General features: G+C 42.2%; 1 long non-coding RNA gene across 1 annotated transcript in view; it reads right to left on the minus strand.

Moving 5' to 3' along the window:
- LOC126095141 (uncharacterized) overlaps positions 1-19,424 on the minus strand; it is a 163,241-nt gene that overhangs the window by 41,814 nt on the left and 102,003 nt on the right. Inside the window, exon 3 of the long non-coding RNA XR_007521912.1 lies at positions 17,941-18,077. This is a non-coding gene — a long non-coding RNA (uncharacterized LOC126095141). The remainder of the gene's footprint in view (positions 1-17,940; positions 18,078-19,424) is intronic.

A 19,424-nucleotide genomic window follows, 5' to 3' on the forward strand; every position in this document is an offset into this window, starting at 1 on the left:
GTGGGGGGGGGGGGGTGGAAATGACGTTCTAGACACCGTTTTGTTGCTGTTCTCTTAAGCCAAGACGTTGTGTTCTCACATCGCATACATTTTAATAAATAGAAGCACAAGAACAGTGAAACTGTTACTGACGTAAGAAGTGGGAGTGAAGTGGTGAGAATGTGCTGGGGGGATGCACGGAAGCAGCACAATGAAATGTGTTGACACGGAGATTTAACAGAATGGCAGAAAAGATCTATCGTGTTTGGGCGTGTCTATCATCACACATTGAAGAGTTTCACAGATTCGTCCGTGTATCGTCGTGAACTATCCAAGATGAGTAGATGGAATAGTGTATGACTCGCAGCTCCACGTATCATGGCATAAAATCAGAGGCCTTAAAAGGCGTATTTGAATAGAAGTAGAGACGTCCTTCAAATCCTGTCAATGATAATCAGGTTCAAACATGACAAAAATTGCTGCTGACTGTGAATGAAGATCATTATGATCTAATTTCTTGGTGGAATACTGCGAAGGAAAGTTTGTAGAGTGGGCATATGGACCCGGATACCTTGCAAGAGGCCATTTCTCACAGCATCACATTAAGCTGAATGGCTCTGAGCACTATGGGACTTAACAGCTGAGGTCATCAGTCCCCTAGAACGTAGAACTACTTAAACCTAACTAACCTAACGACATCACACACATCCAGGCCCGCGGCAGGATTCGAACCTGCGACCGTAGCGATCCAGACAGTAGTGCCTAGAACCGCTCGGCCACTCCGGCCGGTAAGCTGTACGTCAATTATTTGCCAAACAACTCAAAAATTGCCACTAGCTGGCTAGAGACGCGTAGAATGCATCTACAGGTCTTGATATGACCACTTTTTAACTCATTTTCATTATGTCAGCTTCTTCTCTGTTTGTTTGGTACAAATTTTGCAATTAATTTGAAACTATTCTCCCGATGAGCTAGAGATATGACTCTTCCAACATAGTTCAGAGCTGGATGACAATGCAATACTAACACGCTTTCATGTATGGTGAATGGCAGAGGGTACTTTGCTTACCTCCTCAATTTCCTGATGAATTAGAGTTTTGAAAGTAACCCACGTACATCTCTGGTGGGTGACGGAGGGTACTTTGTGTACCACTGTTACTTCTCCTTTTCCTGTTCCACCTCCCAGTATTTCATGGTAAGAGCGGCTGCTGGTATGTCCCCATGTGGGCTCGATTCTATCTGATTTTTATCTTAGAGGTCTTTTGGTGGGATAATCGTAGGATGAAGTAATGAATTGCATGACACAGATGAAGGGAAACTAAAACAGTCCCGAAAGATAACACATATTTATGTTGTCATCTCATCAAAATACTTGAAATCGATTGAAAAATTTGACACACACGTGAATAACATGCAGCGAATAATGATTTGAAGAAAAAATCTTCATATCAGATTATTTAAAAGATAGACCAAAAAACATAGCCCAATAAATATTCCTAAACCCAAAAAAGACTGTACTGAAAATTTTTGCTTGTGAGTTTTTAATACCTACGAAAATACATGTAGAAGTTAAAACATAAAACGTGGGCCACATGCAATACATAACTGGTGCACGAATAGTTCACCTCCTTTACTATTATCCACTGCATGCACCCCATATATTTCGTATCAAAGTCTGTAAGTATTTTCACACCTATCAAAAATAGCAAGCACAAATTTTCAGGACTATCCGCAGGGGGTTAAGAATTTGTATGGAACTTGGAGAAATTGTTTTATACTTTGTAGTCCATTTGAAAAACGTATTATATTAAAAAGCTTTTTATTCACATTAATAATACAAGGTGATGTTTTGAGGGTGTTTTCGTAACATGACTCGCGTCTTTTATTTAGGTTACCACGGACATAAACCAAGATGCTCATTTCTTCATTCTCGATGACGAATTGTTGATTTCCTTCTAAGTGATAATGACAAATATGCTGCAGGCGTCCCTGCAGATCCCAAATTCGTCGTATTACTGGCTGAAATATGTAATTAAGACTAGAAATGCGTCTGCAGATGCCTTCCTGACGCTGTGTTATTCATGCAAGAACTCTAATATTATCTATTTACGACAACTGTCGGGCGCAACACGATGCAAATTAAGAACAAGAAGCAATCGCAGAACTGTAATCTCCTAATGTTTCGGAGTATCAAACATGGCGGCTCAGAATTAAGAGCTACGTGCAGCAGTCTGTTGCGCAATTTCCCCTTTTTTGCACCTCTACGAGTAAATGAGTGTTCACTTCCTAGTGACGTGCAAATGAAATTTCGAATGTCAATAAGTAGAACAGCTCTGATAGCGGAAAGAGAACTCATTAATGTATCCTTTTTGGTTATTATTTAAATATTCACTCATTTTACACTGCCTTTTATAATACGCGACATAGCTTTCTTAATTGTAAGGTAATGTTTCTTTTCAACTTCCGATATGGATTACGACATGTCCGTCCCTCCAGAACGCGCTACAGAGAGTTACGTGTTCGTCCCTCCAGAACGCCTGAAACATAGTGACTTGCGCAGCCGAAGTACTTTGTCTTCCAGGCGCGGAAAAGCGACCCGAGGGTGCCCGAAGCACTTCGGTTGCAATATCGTTACTCTTATGTTTCTCAAAACTGGTGAAGTTTAATAAACAAAAACGACAGACTCATAGGATAACTATGAGAGATTGTCACACTGAAAACTGGGTTAAGTACAATGAAAAGTGTATAAATAATTAATGAGACAAGTCAGGCGTCATGGCACCTAACACCCGTATGTGCCGAGCAATCGGAAGCAAGTTCAGTACTATTGGTGGTTCTCCCACGGGACTTGTACATACTGTACCATCTGTCGCTTGTACCTCACTCCATTTTTTACAATATGCTACTTTGCGTGTATGAAGCTGCTTATAAGGCGAGCTCCTAGCAAAACAAAATACTAGCGGCCACAGTCAGGAATATCACAGATTTAAGATAATTTATATTATGAATTGTTTATTACATTCCTGTAATCCTTAGTGTTCTTGTGCGAGTAAAACTCTGTTATTTATAAATAACTAGTTTCTGAGAAACATCATTTATGTACAACATTTGCCTTTGTTTATTTGACTTTATTTTATTTACTTCGACATTGAGAGATACCATGGAAGTTCCAGTAACACTAAAAAGCCGGAATAAAACAGGAGAGTTGGACGTGGGGCTAAAAATTCTACCCCAGTACAAAGAGTTCGTTACGGAACCAAAGGACAAAGGAAGCCGGACGGATATAATGGACAAACGATCTTGGCAACGGAAACGGCATATGAATTGTTGTTTACCGACATGTATTGTGAGGACACTTAAGGAGACTGGAGGACTACAGAATCTGAAAAAGAAAATGAAGACACATAATGTGACAATGGCGGCAACACCAGAGGTGAAATGGAATGTTAGCATCTGGGACACACACATTATTTTACAGCTGTGGAAGCAGAGGATATGGAGTCACAGACCTTCTGGTTGATAATGTTCATAAAGCTGCCATATTGAACTTTAAGCCTGTCAGCGAAAGAACCTTCGTACTACGAAGGAAAGACCGCTGCTTCAATATATCCTTCATACGTAAATACTATATGCTCCAACAGAAGATGCAGAGTCGTTGGAAAAGGTATATTCTATGAGCTACTACAACAGGAAATAGGAAGGGTTTGCAAAGCATGATTTTAAGGTCGTTATGGGTAAATTCAGTGCTCAAGTAGGAAGAGAACTTGCACACGGAAAAACAGCTGGAAAGGAGAGTTTGCTGAAGCTTCTAATGACAATGGTATCAGACTAACTGATTTTTGCCACGGGCACTAACATGATTATTAAAAGCACATAGATGCAAAGTAAGGATATAAGGGAAGTTTCATGGTGCTCCAAGATGGGATCAAAGAAAATCAAATTGATCACGTATTCATAGATAGGAGAAATGCTTCAGATATATTAGAAGTGTGGTTGTATTGTTTGGGGAAAGAGACCAAACAGCGAGGTTATCGGTCTTATCGGATTAGGGAAGGACGTGGAAGGAAGTCGGCCGTGCCCTTGCAAAAGAACCATCCCGACATTTGGCTGGAGCGATTTAGGGAAATCACGGGAAACCTAAGTCAAGATGGCCGGACACGGGATTGAACCGTCCTCCTCCCGAATGCGAGTCCAGCGGTTATTAGACGTGGATCGCTGCCGTGGTGAAGATGGAGATAGAGATCACTATTTGGTAAGTATCAAATACAGACAGAGGGTAGACAATTACAGACAGACCAAGAAATGTATTGTGCCAAGGCTTGACGGTGCCGAGTTAAGAAAAGAAGAAAATGCAGAACAAAAGTATAACACTATTTTCACAAATAGACTTAATGAAGCCGAAGATCTGTAGGAGACGGTATTGTAGAAAGATGGGCAACGGTCAAAAGTACAGTATAATAGGAGGGTTGGAACTTAAATAGTGGCAACTACTTATTCACAGCCGATACAAAAGAGTTACATGTTTGCACCAGTTACTGTCCTTCAAAGTAGTCACCTGCGTTGTGTAGAACCCGTTTCCAGCGATGTGGAAGGCGTAATATACCATTAGCAGAGCCTGTTCTGTTGATGGTGCGAATGGAGCGATCTCTGCCTGTCGAATCTCTGGAGAATTTCTGAAGAGAATGTCACGAAGTGGTTCCTTCATCTTCGGAATCAAATCAAAGTCACAAGGACTTAAGTCCAGGGAATATGGTGGATGGTACAGTACTTCCCAGTCCCATCGACCGAACAGAGCTGCCACAGCTTGCGCTGTACGCACCCGCGCATTGTCGTACAACATGATGGGTGGGCAGCGCAGAAAGTGTCGCCGCTTCTTTCGAAAAGCTTGTTCCAGGTGATGCTTCAAAAACGGACAGTAATACTGTGCAGTGACGGTCTGCCGTGGACGAACGTTATGCGTTAGGATAACATCATCACAGTCGTACACAAGAATCACCATAACTTTAGACGGCTCCATTCGCACCACCAACAGAACCGACTCTGCTAACTGTATTCTACGCGTTCCACATCACTGCAAAACGGGTTCTACACAACGCTGGTGGCTACTCTGAAGGACAGGAACAGGTGCAAACATGTAACTCTTTTGTGTCGGCTGTGAATAAATAGTTGCCACTATTTAAGTTCCAATCCTCGTACATGAGACAGCTGAAACTCTAACATGTAGAAAGTAGCGATCGAGAACACAGGTCTGGTCTGATGAAGATTGTAGGAGAAAGATAATAGGAAAGAATGAGGCAACAAAAAGAATACTGCAGAGGAGAACAAGAGCTACTATAGAAGAACACCAGGAGAAGAGAAGGGAAGCAGATAAGGAATGTAGGAGGAAATGGAGAGAATTTGAAAAACTGTTGATTGATGGATTAGAAGAGATAAAGACTGCTCAGGAGACAAGGAAATTCTGCATAAGTATGAAAGTTATAAAGAATGGATTTCAACCCAGAGGAGTTTCCTGTAAATATATGGAGAGAAAATTGATTGGAGGAAAAGATCAGATTTTAGACAGATGGGTGCATTATTTTAGTGAACTACTGAACACAGAATCAGAAAACGAAGGTGAGGTTGATACTTGTATGCTAGAAGAGATGGAGCAGGATGTAAAGAGAGAGGAAGAGTAACACGAATCAGACGAAGAACATACACTGGAAGAAGTTAAAGCTATTATCAAGACTTAAAAACAATAAAGCTCCAGGAGAAGGCAACATTGCGGCAGAAATCATAAAATATGGCGGAGAAATGCTAATAAGTGTTTTGCATGAGATTAGGGTGGAAAGAAGGTGGAAAGAAAATATTCCGGGGCAATGGAATTCAGCAATACTCTGACCTGTACATCAAAAACATGATAAAGCCGGCTGTACGAATTATAAAGAAATTGCACTACTCTGTATTGTATACAAAGTATCAGGATAAGTCACGACTGGGCCACTAAGAACAAATGTAGAATAGAATCTAGGAGACTACCAGTGTGGTTTCAGATCTAATAGATCCACTACGAATCAAAAAAGGCTCTGAGCACTGTGGGACTTAACTTCTGAGGTCATCAGTCCCCTAGATCTTAGAACTACTTAAACCTAACTAACCTAATGACATTACACACATCCATATCCGAGGCAGGATTCGAACCGGCGACCGTAGCAGTCGCGCGGTTCCAGGCTGTATCGCCTAGAACCGCTTGGCCATCCCGGCCGGCCACTAAGTATCAGATTTTTTTATAAGACAGATACTTAAAAATGTTATGATAATGTCAGCGATGTCTGCGGACACGTGTAACGGAACACCACACCTACCTATACAAATGAACTCTATAGGTTTGCTATTTTCAAGTAACGAAGCGAAAAAGGACCGCCAAAAGAACGTTGCTGCAAACTCTGAAAGGTTCTTTTGCATGTCAGGAAAACATTCTTCCATGTTACAACTTAACGCGTAAAGAGTTAAAAAATAATTGCATTCAGTGGTGTATGAACGAGAGAACTTGAGAACGACGACCGTACGCTCTACTAACTGATCCACGCTAAATATACACAACAGTTGATCACACATGCGCTTTCCATGTGCTCCGTAGTTCTGGTGTTACCTTTACGACAGGACGTAGCACGAACTAAATCGGTGTTTTGGTTTATACTCTATCAACTCTATTAACTTACAGCGTTTCGTACCTATCTGACTCTCTGACATCTGGAGGTTTGGGTGTCAGACACATTTTACAGTAGTCGATTCATTCTCACGAAACGTCTTGCCTGTGCAAACATTATCTGTACAAGAAATCGGAGCTAATATATGAGCGTGTAAAGGGCCCTTAACAGAAAATACAACCAAAAGACGGGAGGTACACCGCGAAATTGTATGTAGATTAAAATAGTTGCTTAAAATTACGAAACTTGCGATTCAAAAAGCAGTTTCTTATCCAACAGAGTCGGGCCCTGTAGTTTAGTGGCCATTTGTCTCTCGATAATGTGAAGAACTGAAAGAAACGTTAAACTATAGGTCCCCATTTACGATTGGATAACTGGGATTAGGTTAGACACACACGTATCACCTAAGAGACTGAAAGACTTCACGCAGACCAAGCTGGAGAAGCGGGTAAGGACCGTAGGCCAGGGAAGCGATCAGCCGCCTGGGAGACGCATAGATTCCATCTGTACTCGGTGAAAGTGGGTTCAAGATATACAGCTATTTTAACATAGGTAATGCTATAGTAACAGAATTCATGGACGACGTTTCGACTGCAGACAGAATAGGGGCACCCTACAGCTTAAGTAAATTTTCAAAGCGTGGGTTGCGTACGCAGTCTTCGAGAAAACGTCATTTTGCTAAGTGGACAAGGATCTATAGTGCATCAATAAATAACGGTTACTTTATAGCTCTGTTTCTAATCGTTTGTTTACTTCGGTACGGTTAGCCTGTCTTGTTGTTTCTCGTAAGTGCTTTGTATTTGTTCGTGTTTCTTCCGCTCAAAGAACTGAGCAGCATATCTTTGGAATAATAGTTGTCAGTTTAGTTCGATGATAGCCCTAGTTTCAAAGAGTTTTAAAGCTTTAATGAGGCTAGTGGCTGACTTGGAAAGATTCAGACAGCCAGGGGACGATTTCCTAGTTTATGGAGGAAAGGGGATATGTCACAAAGGGAAGGAATAATACCAATCAGAACAGGTAACCACATTAAAACGATACTCTTGAAGACTGTACCAATATGTCAGTGCAGAACGCATACAGACACACTGCTCCCCACAACAATGTAGGATTTAGAAGGTTAGACAATTCATCGTAGAAAATATGGGAAGAACTATGTGGAGAGTACGTCCACATGCTCAGTAATAGAATCCCCCATACGTACCGCTATTAGAGTTTTCCAGTGATGCGAAAACTGAATTGTGATTGAACAGAAAATGCAAGTGACAGTCACACTTAAGGTGCTGTATTAGCGTTTTTGTCGATCGACATGGTCGACAAATCGACACGGGTGACCGAAGAAGGGTGAACATGTTCAAGTTACAGCGGTCAAACCTATCCTACTTGAAAATTAGTTTTTCGAACGTTGATAACTATGTTCAGTACTAGTCTCCGAGTAACTTAAGAACTGTAGGAAAAGACAAATCCGTATATGAGTCGACTATTACCGCGACTCCATTTCAACCCGGCTATTCAAGTTAACGAAATATTCATATTTGTTGGTGGAAAGATTTTCGACATTCTCTCTACTAGCGGGATATTGGTGTGGAAGTGGTGAGCCGTCGCGTTACAAAGTACAGTAGGCTCTTCATCAGATGTTCATATTTTGTACTAAGTGCTACTTACTGCTAAGATTGTGGCAGCGTCCTGTAACACCGGTAACCGAGTTACATGGCGATGTGGTGCGGCAATAGACTCGCATTCGGAAAGATGGAGGCTCAAATTCCCAACCAGCTATCCTGATTTTTTTCTGTGATTACCTTAAATCACTAAAGGTGAGCACTAGGATTGTTCCTATGAAAGTGCACGGCCGATTTTCATCCACGTTCTCCCTCAATCCCAGCTTGTGCTACGCCTATCGTCATGGACGGGAGGTTGCAGTTTAATCTTCCTTTCTTCCTTCTTTAGTTTCTGGCGATTTGGGTACGGCAGAGGAGAAGGGGACACGCACGAGGCACGTACGCGCAGACCACTTTTCTTGGGAACCATTCTTGCAGGGAGCTACCGACAATGGAAGCTTAGGCTTGCTATCTTCTGAGGGCTCTCACAAACGTCAAGGCACCAGTAGAGTAAAAGTGTTAGCGCGATAAACGTATTTGTGCTTTTGTGCAAGTTGAATAAATTGAAGCTCCTATGGAACATACCTTTCAGAATTAAGAATAGATAAATATATGTTCGTTTACAGAAGATTAGTCTACTTTATAAGGTACGTTAGTGTAACTTGAAGCCTTAAAGTTACTACTTGTAGTTTCGAAACTAAATCAAACATGGCGATGGGGCACATTTATGCAGTTCTGTAAGGACACGTTAGGCACTATTTCGCATTGCCATCCTAACCGATACCTCACTCAAGGAAACTTTAAGACACCAGTAGTGGAAACCCAGTCTAAAAAAGTGAAGGCATGGCAGAATAAAGGGTAGAGACTGTTATATAAATTTTTGAACCCAATAAATTTCATTCAGAAAGATTAATTCTATGTGAGCAAGGACTGATAAGGGCAAGAAACTGCTAAAAGTAAGAACAAGGAAAAATGTGGGTAGCCTACCTCTGATGTCATCATTAGTCTTCTGCCCAAATCATTGTTTTCGCATGGCAACTCTTCACGCTGTCCTATCTTCTGCCTTCCTCTTCAGGTCCGCCTAATTTCCACTTCCCTTCATGTCGTCCAGCATGTTTATCTCCTTCTTTCTCTCAATTTCCTCTCACAAACTAGTCCTTCCAAATCACCTGTTAGCAAACACGGGATGCCTCTATTGTTGGACCAGTGGTCGATTTGCCTGCCCAGTCCGGACAAGTACAGAGGGTGGGCATGCTTGTCAAATGGTTTGAATGGCTCTGAGCACTATGGGACTTAACATCTGAGGTTATCAGTCCCCTAGAACTTAGAACTACTTAAATCTAACTAACCTAAGGACATCACACACACCCACGCTCGAAGCAGGATTCGAACCTGTGACCGTAGTGGTCGCGTGGTTCCAGACTGTAGCGCCTAGAACCGTTCGGTCACCCCGGCCGGCTTGCTTGTCATTGGGAGCTCCTTTGTCGGGCGGGTGATGGAGCTCCTCAGGGAGATATCAGGCAAGGTGGGAAAGAATTCCAGTATGCATTCGGTATGTTTGCCGGGAGGTCTCATCCGTAATGTGGAGGAGGCCCTGCCGGCGGCTATCGAGCGCACTGGGTGCAATCAGCTGCACGTAATGGCACATGTCGGCACGAATGATGGCTGCCTCTTGGGTTCCGAGGCCGTCCGCTGCCCCTTTCGGCGGCTGGTTGATTTGGTGAAGGCAAGTAGCAACGCACCCAGGGTGCAGGCTAAGCTGTCTATTTGTAGCATCGTACCCAGGGTTGATCGCAGTCCTCGCGTTTGGAGAAGAGTGGAAGGTCTAAACTAGAGGCTCAGACGGCGCTGCGACGGTATCGGATGCGAATTTCTCGACCTCCGCTATCGGGTGCAGAATTCTAGGGTTCCCCTTATTAATACGTCAAGCGTGCACTACACGCAGGAAGCGTATACTAGGGTAGCAGAGTACGTATGGCTTGCACATGGGGCCTTTTTAGTATAGGGAACCCCTCCCTTGGGAGCAAAGACGATCTGCTTGTTAAATCAGCCACAGAGATCGCAGAGAATATTGATCCTCGCAGATCAGAGATAGAAAAGGTTACTACGATTTTAGTAAGCAGCAGTAACATCCAAGGATAGGTCCCAGAACTAGTATCGCTTACTGAAGGTTATAATGCACGGATTGTATTGGTAACAGAAATCTGGTTGAGAGCAGACGTCAATGACAACGATATCCTAAGTTCAGATTGGAATGTTTATCTTAATGATAGTTTAGATGCCAATGGTGGCGACGTGTTTATTGCATTAAAAAATTCGATGAAATCCAACGAGATTATCATCGCTTCCGAACATGAATTAATCTGGGTAAAACTGAATATCAAAGAACGGTCAAAAATGAGGTGTTATGGACCACCTGGGTCCGGATCTGTAGTTCTAGAGCGCTTCAGAAAGAGCTTGCAGAATATCATTATTAATTTTCCTCATCATGCCGTTATAATAGGAAATGACTTCAACTTGCCAGGTATAGATTAGGAGTGTTCTGTCATCAAAACTGGTGTCAGACAGGGAATCGTGTGGCATTTTTCTTGATGTTCTAACAACCCTACCACAACAAACGTCAGAAATTAATTATGATTGTAGTGTAGCTCACGCTGCTAAATATTGCATTTTCTGGCAACAACAAAGTTATATTATGTGGCAGGTGTCATTAGAGCACAGTTAGTAAAGTCATTTCTTGAAATAATGGATAAACTAGGCACTCATCTTTTCCTGTTCCCCACGCTGGTCACATTGTGACCTCATGGCTCAATCTTCGAAATTCTAGGTAGAGATGATTCCAAGCTCGGATACAAAGAGGCCTAGGTGTTATTCTGCGATATTGAAAAGTTTTATAAATGTGTTTCATAAATCATTCTTGAAGATTAAACTTTTACAAGTTAGGACAATGGTGATGTAAAAAAGTGATCATCACTCTGAATTTAAGTTACACTTCTTTTTTATTACTTTTGTTGCAATATCACTTCACAATATAAAACATACTTGAAAGTATCTTCCTCACTGTTAAAGTTCACATTTCATAAACTGACTACAATTTGCGTCTTTTCGACATGACGACCAAGACTTGACTCTCTAATAACCGCTTACCCGCCCAAAAATCAGAGTTACAAGTACGTCAAAGATCATAGTGACAAATGAAAGAATACACATAAGAATAATATCATTGCAATATAAACATATCGATGTATCAAAGTACCTCTACATTAATGAAATCAAATCTGAATGTTGTCACAGAAATAAGTTAACTACACTCCTGGAAATTGAAATAAGAACACCGTGAATTCATTGTCCCAGGAAGGAGAAACTTTATCGACACATTCCTGGGGTCAGATACATCACATGATCACACTGACAGAACCACAGGCACATAGACACAGGCAACAGAGCATGCACAATGTCGGCACTAGTACAGTGTACATCCACCTTTCGCAGCAATGCAGGCTGTTATTCTCCCATGGAGACGATCGTAGAGATGCTGGATGTAGTCCTGTGGAACGGCATGCCATGCCATTTCCACCTGGCGCCTCAGTTGGACCAGCGTTCGTGCTGGACGTGCAGACCGCGTGAGACGACGCTTCATCCAGTCCCAAACATGCTCAATGGGGGACAGATCCGGAGATCTTGCTGCCCAGGGTAGTTGACTTACACCTTCTAGAGCACGTTGGGTGGCACGGGATACATGCGGACGTGCATTGTCCTGTTGGAACAGCAAGTTCCCTTGCCGGTCTAGGAATGGTAGAACGATGGGTTCGATGACGGTTTGGATGTACCGTGCACTATTCAGTGTCCCCTCGACGATCACCAGTGGTGTACGGCCAGTGTAGGAGATCGCTCCCCACACCATGGTGCCGGGTGTTGGCCCTGTGTGCCTCGGTCGTATGCAGTCCTGATTGTGGCGCCCACCTGCACGGCGCCAAACACGCATACGACCATCATTGGCACCAAGGCAGAAGCGACTCTCATCGCTGAAGACGACACGTCTCCATTCGTCCCTCCATTCGTCCCTCCATTCACCACTGGAGGCGGGCTGCACGATGTTGGGGCGTGAGCGGAAGACGGCCTAACGGTGTGCGGGACCGTAGCCCAGCTTCATGGAGACGGTTGCGAATGGTCCTCGCCGATACCCCAGGAGCAACAGTGTCCCTAATTTGCTGGGAAGTGGTGGTGTGGTCCCTTACGGCACTGCGTAGGATCCTACGGTCTTGGCGTGCATCCGTGCGTCGCTGCGGTCCGGTCCCAGGTCGACGGGCACGTGCACCTTCCGCCGACCACTGGCGACAACATCGATGTACTGTGGAGACCTCACGCCCCACGTGTTGAGCAATTCGGCGGTACGTCCACCCGGCCTCCCGCATGCCCACTATACGCCCTCGCTCAAAGTCCGTCAACTGCACATACGGTTCACGTCCACGCTGTCGCGGCATGCTACCAGTGTTAAAGACTGCGATGGAGCTCCGTATGCCACGGCAAACTGGCCGACACTGACGGCGGCGGTGCACAAATGCTGCGCAGCTAGCGCCATTCGACGGCCAACACCGCGGTTCCTGGTGTGTCCGCTGTGCCGTGCGTGTGATCATTGCTTGTACAGCCCTCTCGCAGTGTCCGGAGCAAGTATGGTGGGTCTGACACACCGGTGTCAATGTGTTCTTTTTTCCATTTCCAGGAGTGTATTTTACAGAAACACAGTAGACTATTGCTGATATCGAGGGATTGAGGTGAGGTGCGCTAATGGTTACGTAATTCAAGTACCATGACAATGTCTTGTCCGAAAATTACCTTGTGCAGGTAGTTAGAGAACCAACTCATGAGGGTAACGTCTTGACCTCATGGCAGTAAACAGACCTGAACTTATTGAATCAGTTAAAGTAGAAGAAGGTATCAGTGATCATAAGGCTGTGACAGCATCTATGACTACGGATCCTACAACGAATGTTAAGAAAGGTAGGAAGATATATTTTTGCAGCAAGGGTGACAGGATACAAACTTCAGAATATGTTAGCAGTCAGCATCAAATACTCGGCGATGAGGACGAAGATGTGGAGAATAAATAGAAAAAATTAAAAGGGCTCGTTCAATACACCCTAGACAAGTACGTTCCGAGTAAGATTTTAAGAGATGGGAAAGATCCACCGTGGTTTAATAGTCGTGTTAGAAAAGCGCTACGTAAACAAAGAGCACTTCATCTCAGATTCAAGAGAAGTAAAAACCTAGCTGACAAACAAAGGCTGAACGAAGCGAAAATGAGCGTAAGGAGAGCAATGAGAGAAGCGTACAACGATTCTGAAAGTAAGACATTGTCAACCGACCTGAGTAAAAACCCTAAGAGATTTTGGTATGTAAAATCAGTAACTGGGTCAAAATCATCTACTCATTCTCTCAGCGACAACACCGGCACCCAAACGAAAGATAACAGAGAGAAGGCCGAAATACTGAATCCGGTCTTCCGCATTTGTTTCACAGCGGAAGATCGCAACACTGTCCTTCCTTTCAATCGTCGTCACAAACATCGAAATGGCTGATATTGAGATAACCGGCACTGAAAAGCAGGTACAATCGCTTATCTAAAGCTTTTTTTTTTCAATTACCGCTATCAGTCACAAACTTTGTCAACTATTGTATTACTTATTTATTTAGCGACATGTTTCGAGGGTTAAACCTCATCTTCAGGCTAAATGGCACTACAAAAACAACTTTACAGTAGGGTCATACTGATATTACATAGCCTTTTCGTAAATGCTGTGGTCATATTTGTTCTTCTGGCGTGGAAGCCTCGTTGTGATGTGTTGCGGTGTATCCATTTCCGTGGCTCTCTAGGTCACTGTTCACAAATTGTCACTAGTATAGCAGTAACTTGGAAATACGATCACAAACAGTTCTGTTCTGTTTCTGATCGTATTTGAAAGATATTCCTATATTAGTGACAATTTGTGAACAGTGACCAAGAGAGCCTCGGAAATAGATACACCACAACACATCACAACGAGGCTTCCACACCAGAAGAACAAATATGACCACAGCATTTACGAAAAGAATATATAATATCAGTATGACCTTATTGGAAAGTATTGTAAAGTTGTTTGTGTAATGCCATTTAGCCTGAAGATGAGGTTTAACCCTCGAAACATGTCGTTAAATAAATAATACAATAGTTGACAAAGTTTGTTACTGGTAGCAGTAATTAAAAAAAAACTTTACATATTTCGTAAGACAGGCATAGTCGAAAAATAGTCAAAATGGCTTCAAATTCTACAATCGCTTAGAAGTTGAAAGGCTTCAGGACTAGATGAGATACCTATAAGATTCTATAAGGACTATGCGAAAGAACTTGCTACCCTTCTATCATAGAACGCTTGAGCAACGGAAGTTATATAACGAGTGGAAAAAAGTGCAAGTCTTTCCCGTTTTTAAGAAAGGTCTTAAGGCAGATCCAGACAACTATACATCTATATCGGTGACGTCATTCTATTGTAGAATTATGGAACATGTTTTATGCTCAAGAACTAAGACGTTCTTGGGAAATGAATATCTTCTCTATAAAAATAAACATGGATTCCGCAAACGGAGATCCTGTGAAATTCAGCTCGCTCTGTTCCTTCACGAGATCCACAGCGCAGTAGACAACGGCGCTCAGGTTGATGCCGTGTTCCTTGATTTAAGTAAGAAATTTGACGACGTCCCGCATTGCCGTTTAATGAAGAAAATACGACCTTACGGTGTATCGGAACAGACCTTCGATTAGATTCAAGACTTTCTTGCAGGCAGAACTCAACATATCGCTGTTAACCGATCTAAATCGACAGATCTAAAGGTAATACCCGAAATACCACAGCAACGTTTGACAGGACCGTAGCTGTTCACTATATATTAGAAAGTGTCGGATGGTCTTTAAGGCTATTCGCTGATGATGCAGTTGTCTATACCAAAGTAGCAACGCCAGAAGATAGTAAGAATTTGCAGAACGACCTACAGAGAAGAATGGTGCAGACTCTGACAGTTGACCCTGAACGTAAATAAGTGTAACATATTGCGCATACATAGGAAAAGAAATCCGCTACAGTACAGCTACACTATTGATGACAAGCAGCTGCAGATGTCAAACAGCTGGAGGCAGGGTCTGCCGTAACATATCTAGGCGTAACTGTCGAGTGCGACCTTAAGTGGAATGACCATATAGAACAGATAGTGGGGAAAGCAGACACCAGACTCAGATTCATTGGAAGAATCTTAAGGAAATGTAATTCATTCACGAAAGAAGTGGCTTATAAGGCGCTTGTTCGCCCGATTTTTGAGTATTGTTCATCTATCTGGGATTCCTATCGGTAGAACTGTTAGTAGAGATAGAGACGATCCAACGAAGAGCGGCGCATTTCGTTAGGGGATCGTTTAGGTGGCGAGAGAGCATTACGGATATGCTAAACAAACTCCACTGGCAAACGTTACAAGCATCACGGAGAGATTTACTACTGAAATTTCGGGACAACACTTTTTAGGAGGAGTCAGACACATATTACTCTTCCCCACATACATCTTGCGTATTCTTCCAATGAATCTGAGTCTGGTGTCTGCTTTCCCCACTATCTGTTGTTCCCACGCACTATTCGTGAGTGGAACAGAGCTGGAGGGATCAGATAGTGATACCGAAAGTACCCTCCGCCACACACCATTAGGTGGCTTGCGGAGTATGATATAGATGAAGCAGTCCCACCTCAACGAACGTCCTATCCAGTTCTCCTTCCTTTCTCTTATAACCTGCAGCAGTTTGATGAAGACGATAAAATTGTCTTAGTATTTAATAATCAAAATGATACAACCAATAAGAAAAATCAAGAGTTTGTCCATTGCCTTAGATGTAAACGTTGGGCTCAAGACAATTATCGTTCCACAGGAGGAACATTTGTATACGTATATAGAAACTCGTGCAATGATAATGAATAGGCCTTGTTGTAACAATCAGACTTCTACGTAGGCCATATTATGCTAACAAATGGAAGTTCGACAAATTTTTCTTTACTGCTAGTAAAATTGTTGAGTTTTTTTTCATGTTAATTAGTGTAAGTAAGACTCTAATTCTGTTTATTGCCAACAAAACTTAAATTGGACAGTTAAGTAGTGTGATTTGGTGAGTCATTATTGCGTTCTGTGACATGCCCCGAAGAACTCTAACCTGCCCCATAGCTAAGGCACGTTTACGCACTTGACCTGCGCCTGTATAAAATTTGCTCTCTTAAATATAATGTTGAGTTAAAAATATACATGCCAAGCTATACTTTAATAACCATGTAATGCCATTAAACAATTTTTAACACGAATGTAAACGAAACCTTTTTAAAAGTTCCGATAAGAAATCCGCGTAAATATGCCCCGATCACCCCTACTTAAATTCAGTACGCAGCAGCACTGGAGACACACTACTTGACGTCCATGTTCCGCAGAAATCTTACAGTGATGCAACCAGAATCGAAGTATTGTGCGTCCACCATGAATAAGATAACTGTACTTTTCTACTCCTTTTTTTACTTGGGTATTTTCTAATTCTTTCCCTGTTCTTCGATACAAAATTTTACTTCTTTATTCCTGAGCTGTTTTTAATATTAATGAAGTCTGAGTCTTGGGTTGATACTATTATCACAATATTGTAATTACAGTTCATTGCAGTCTGTCAAGAGACAGAGCCAAAAGTTATTCAATAAACAAAGTTAGCTGAAATATTGACGTGTTCGAAGAAAACACGCTCATCATGGTCTGCAGTAAGTACCAGGTGGTTATAAGTAATGTGTAGCTACTCACAATGTGGGCTGTAATTAACGTAAGGCAGCGGCACTTGCTGTATATGCTAACGCCTACATTCAGAACCGATTTACGATACAAAGATATTAGGTACAATTTTTGCTGCCATTTGAAACTCTGGCGCTGTGAATACAAGAAAGACGTGTAATGCATTAGGAATTAGACATGAGTGGAAAATGTCTAACGAGTGAGAAAGGCATAATGTTGGTTTTATTATTAATCAGTGGGTGTTGTCAAATGACATCGTGTGTCATACCGTCATACATACAGAGCGCAGTGCCAGATTTCTACCTGATAGCCGAAAATGGAACTATTTTTTCCAGTGTAAATCGGTTTGTCACTAACGCAGTAGCATAGCTACTAAGTTTCGGTGCCACGCGATAATTACAGCCCACGCTGGACCTCCATGAGTAACTGTACTTTCATTATATCTAGCCGGTACGTTTGTGTGCCATCTAATGGGAAGTACTCGCGTTTTTTCTCAACTAGCAACTCCCGTGTTGGTCAATCATATAACTTTTCTAGCGACGCTGTCTAGTTAATGGTAGTGCCGCGTATGGAGGTCAATGTGAAGGAGACCGTTAATTGACTGCAAAAGGGTTCCGGTTGATGTAGGTTAGAATTAACTGTCGATCTGCATTTGAACATGAACATTTGCTCTGTCTGAGAGCCATCTCCGTATCTCAATCAGATATAGGTTTGGCATTTGGCTATAGTCACGTTAACGTAGTATAAATTATACATTAACGCAGTGCCGGTAAGCGCCAACAATAATAAAACTTCATCAATACATTACCAGCTCATGTGCGTGGCAGCTTGAAGAGACCTACCGAAAAAAACTGCAATATACTGCGGCCACCTCCTGAATGTGGAAGCCCTCTCGAAATTAGAATGGCGCAGCGGCTGCCGCTCTTCTGCTACTGTTTCTGCGGTGATATCCTGAGTGGCCATCTTGCTTCCTCGTCACCTGAAAGGGAAGTGTTTCCTATTTGTAGGATAGAGCCGTAGATGCAACCTCTGAATGCATCATATTTACACAATTCAACGTCTTATAACATTTCTTGGGTGGTTTATCACTTAAAAAGTATTGGTTCCATAAAACGATCAGTGTCAATACTATGTGGTATTTAACCTGTCAGCTTGTAAGCATCTCTTCAAGAATCTGGGATTTCTAATGACACGTATCCCAGACAACGTTGGGTACGATTATGACATTCTGAAACTAGTGGAATTGCTGACTCACCTTATCATATTTTCGGTTTATTAAGTATGCCATCCACAGCAGACAGTCTTTGTTCTTTCAGTGTAAATTTGAGAGCAATTGCCTTTTTCTAACTGTATACTGGTATTTCACCGGTCATCTAATGACCAATTTCTCTATATAAATCAGCAATTCGAAAGTTTCATTCTGATGGTAGGAATTCTCTAACATATCTCCCTCAGTACCTATTATTAAGTCCCTGATGTTTTACCAACGTGATTATCGTGATATTACCATTATATAGCCTCACTCAGTTTTACGTTGTATTGATATAATGGTAGCCGTGTAAGTAACTAGATACCACTAAATTAAATATGTTCTCCAAGAACACGACAAACTACTCGGCGCAAATAGCACGACTGTCTTCTGCCGTTGACAAGAAATGAAAGCAAGCAAATTGTCACATCCTTTTCCAGAACTTTAATTGCAATTGCATCAAAAGCATCGGAGTGTGGAATGTCAGATCCCTTAATCGGGCAGGCAGGTTAGATAATTTAAAAAGTGAAATGGATGGGTCAGAGTTAGATATAGTGATAATTGGTGAAGTTCGGTGGCAGGAGGAACAAGACTTTTAGTCATGTGAACACAGGGCTATAAATACAAAATCAAATAGGGGTATTGCAGGAGTAGGTTTAATAATGAATAAAATAAATAGAAGTGCGGGTAAGCTACTACAAACAGCATAGTGAACGCATTATTGTGGCCAAGATAGACACGAAGCCCATGCCTGCTACAGTAGTGCAAGTTTCAATTCCAACTAGCTCTGCAGATGATGAAGAAGTTCATGAAATGTATGATGAGATAAAAGAAATTATTCAGGTAATGAAGGGAGACCAAAATTTAATAGTCATGGGCGACTGGAATTCGACAATTGGAAAAGGAAGAGAAGGAAACGTAGTAGGTGAATATGGAATGGGAGCTAAGAAATGCAAGAGGAAGCCGACTGGTAGAATTTTGCACAGAGCATAATTTAATCATAGCTAACACTTGGTTCAAGAATCATGAAAGAAGGTTGTATACAGGAAGAACCCTGGAGATACTAGAAGGTTTCAG

The sequence above is a fragment of the Schistocerca cancellata genome, chromosome 8 (genome assembly GCF_023864275.1).
Source record: "Schistocerca cancellata isolate TAMUIC-IGC-003103 chromosome 8, iqSchCanc2.1, whole genome shotgun sequence".
In the NCBI taxonomy this organism is placed as follows: Eukaryota; Metazoa; Arthropoda; class Insecta; order Orthoptera; family Acrididae; genus Schistocerca; species Schistocerca cancellata.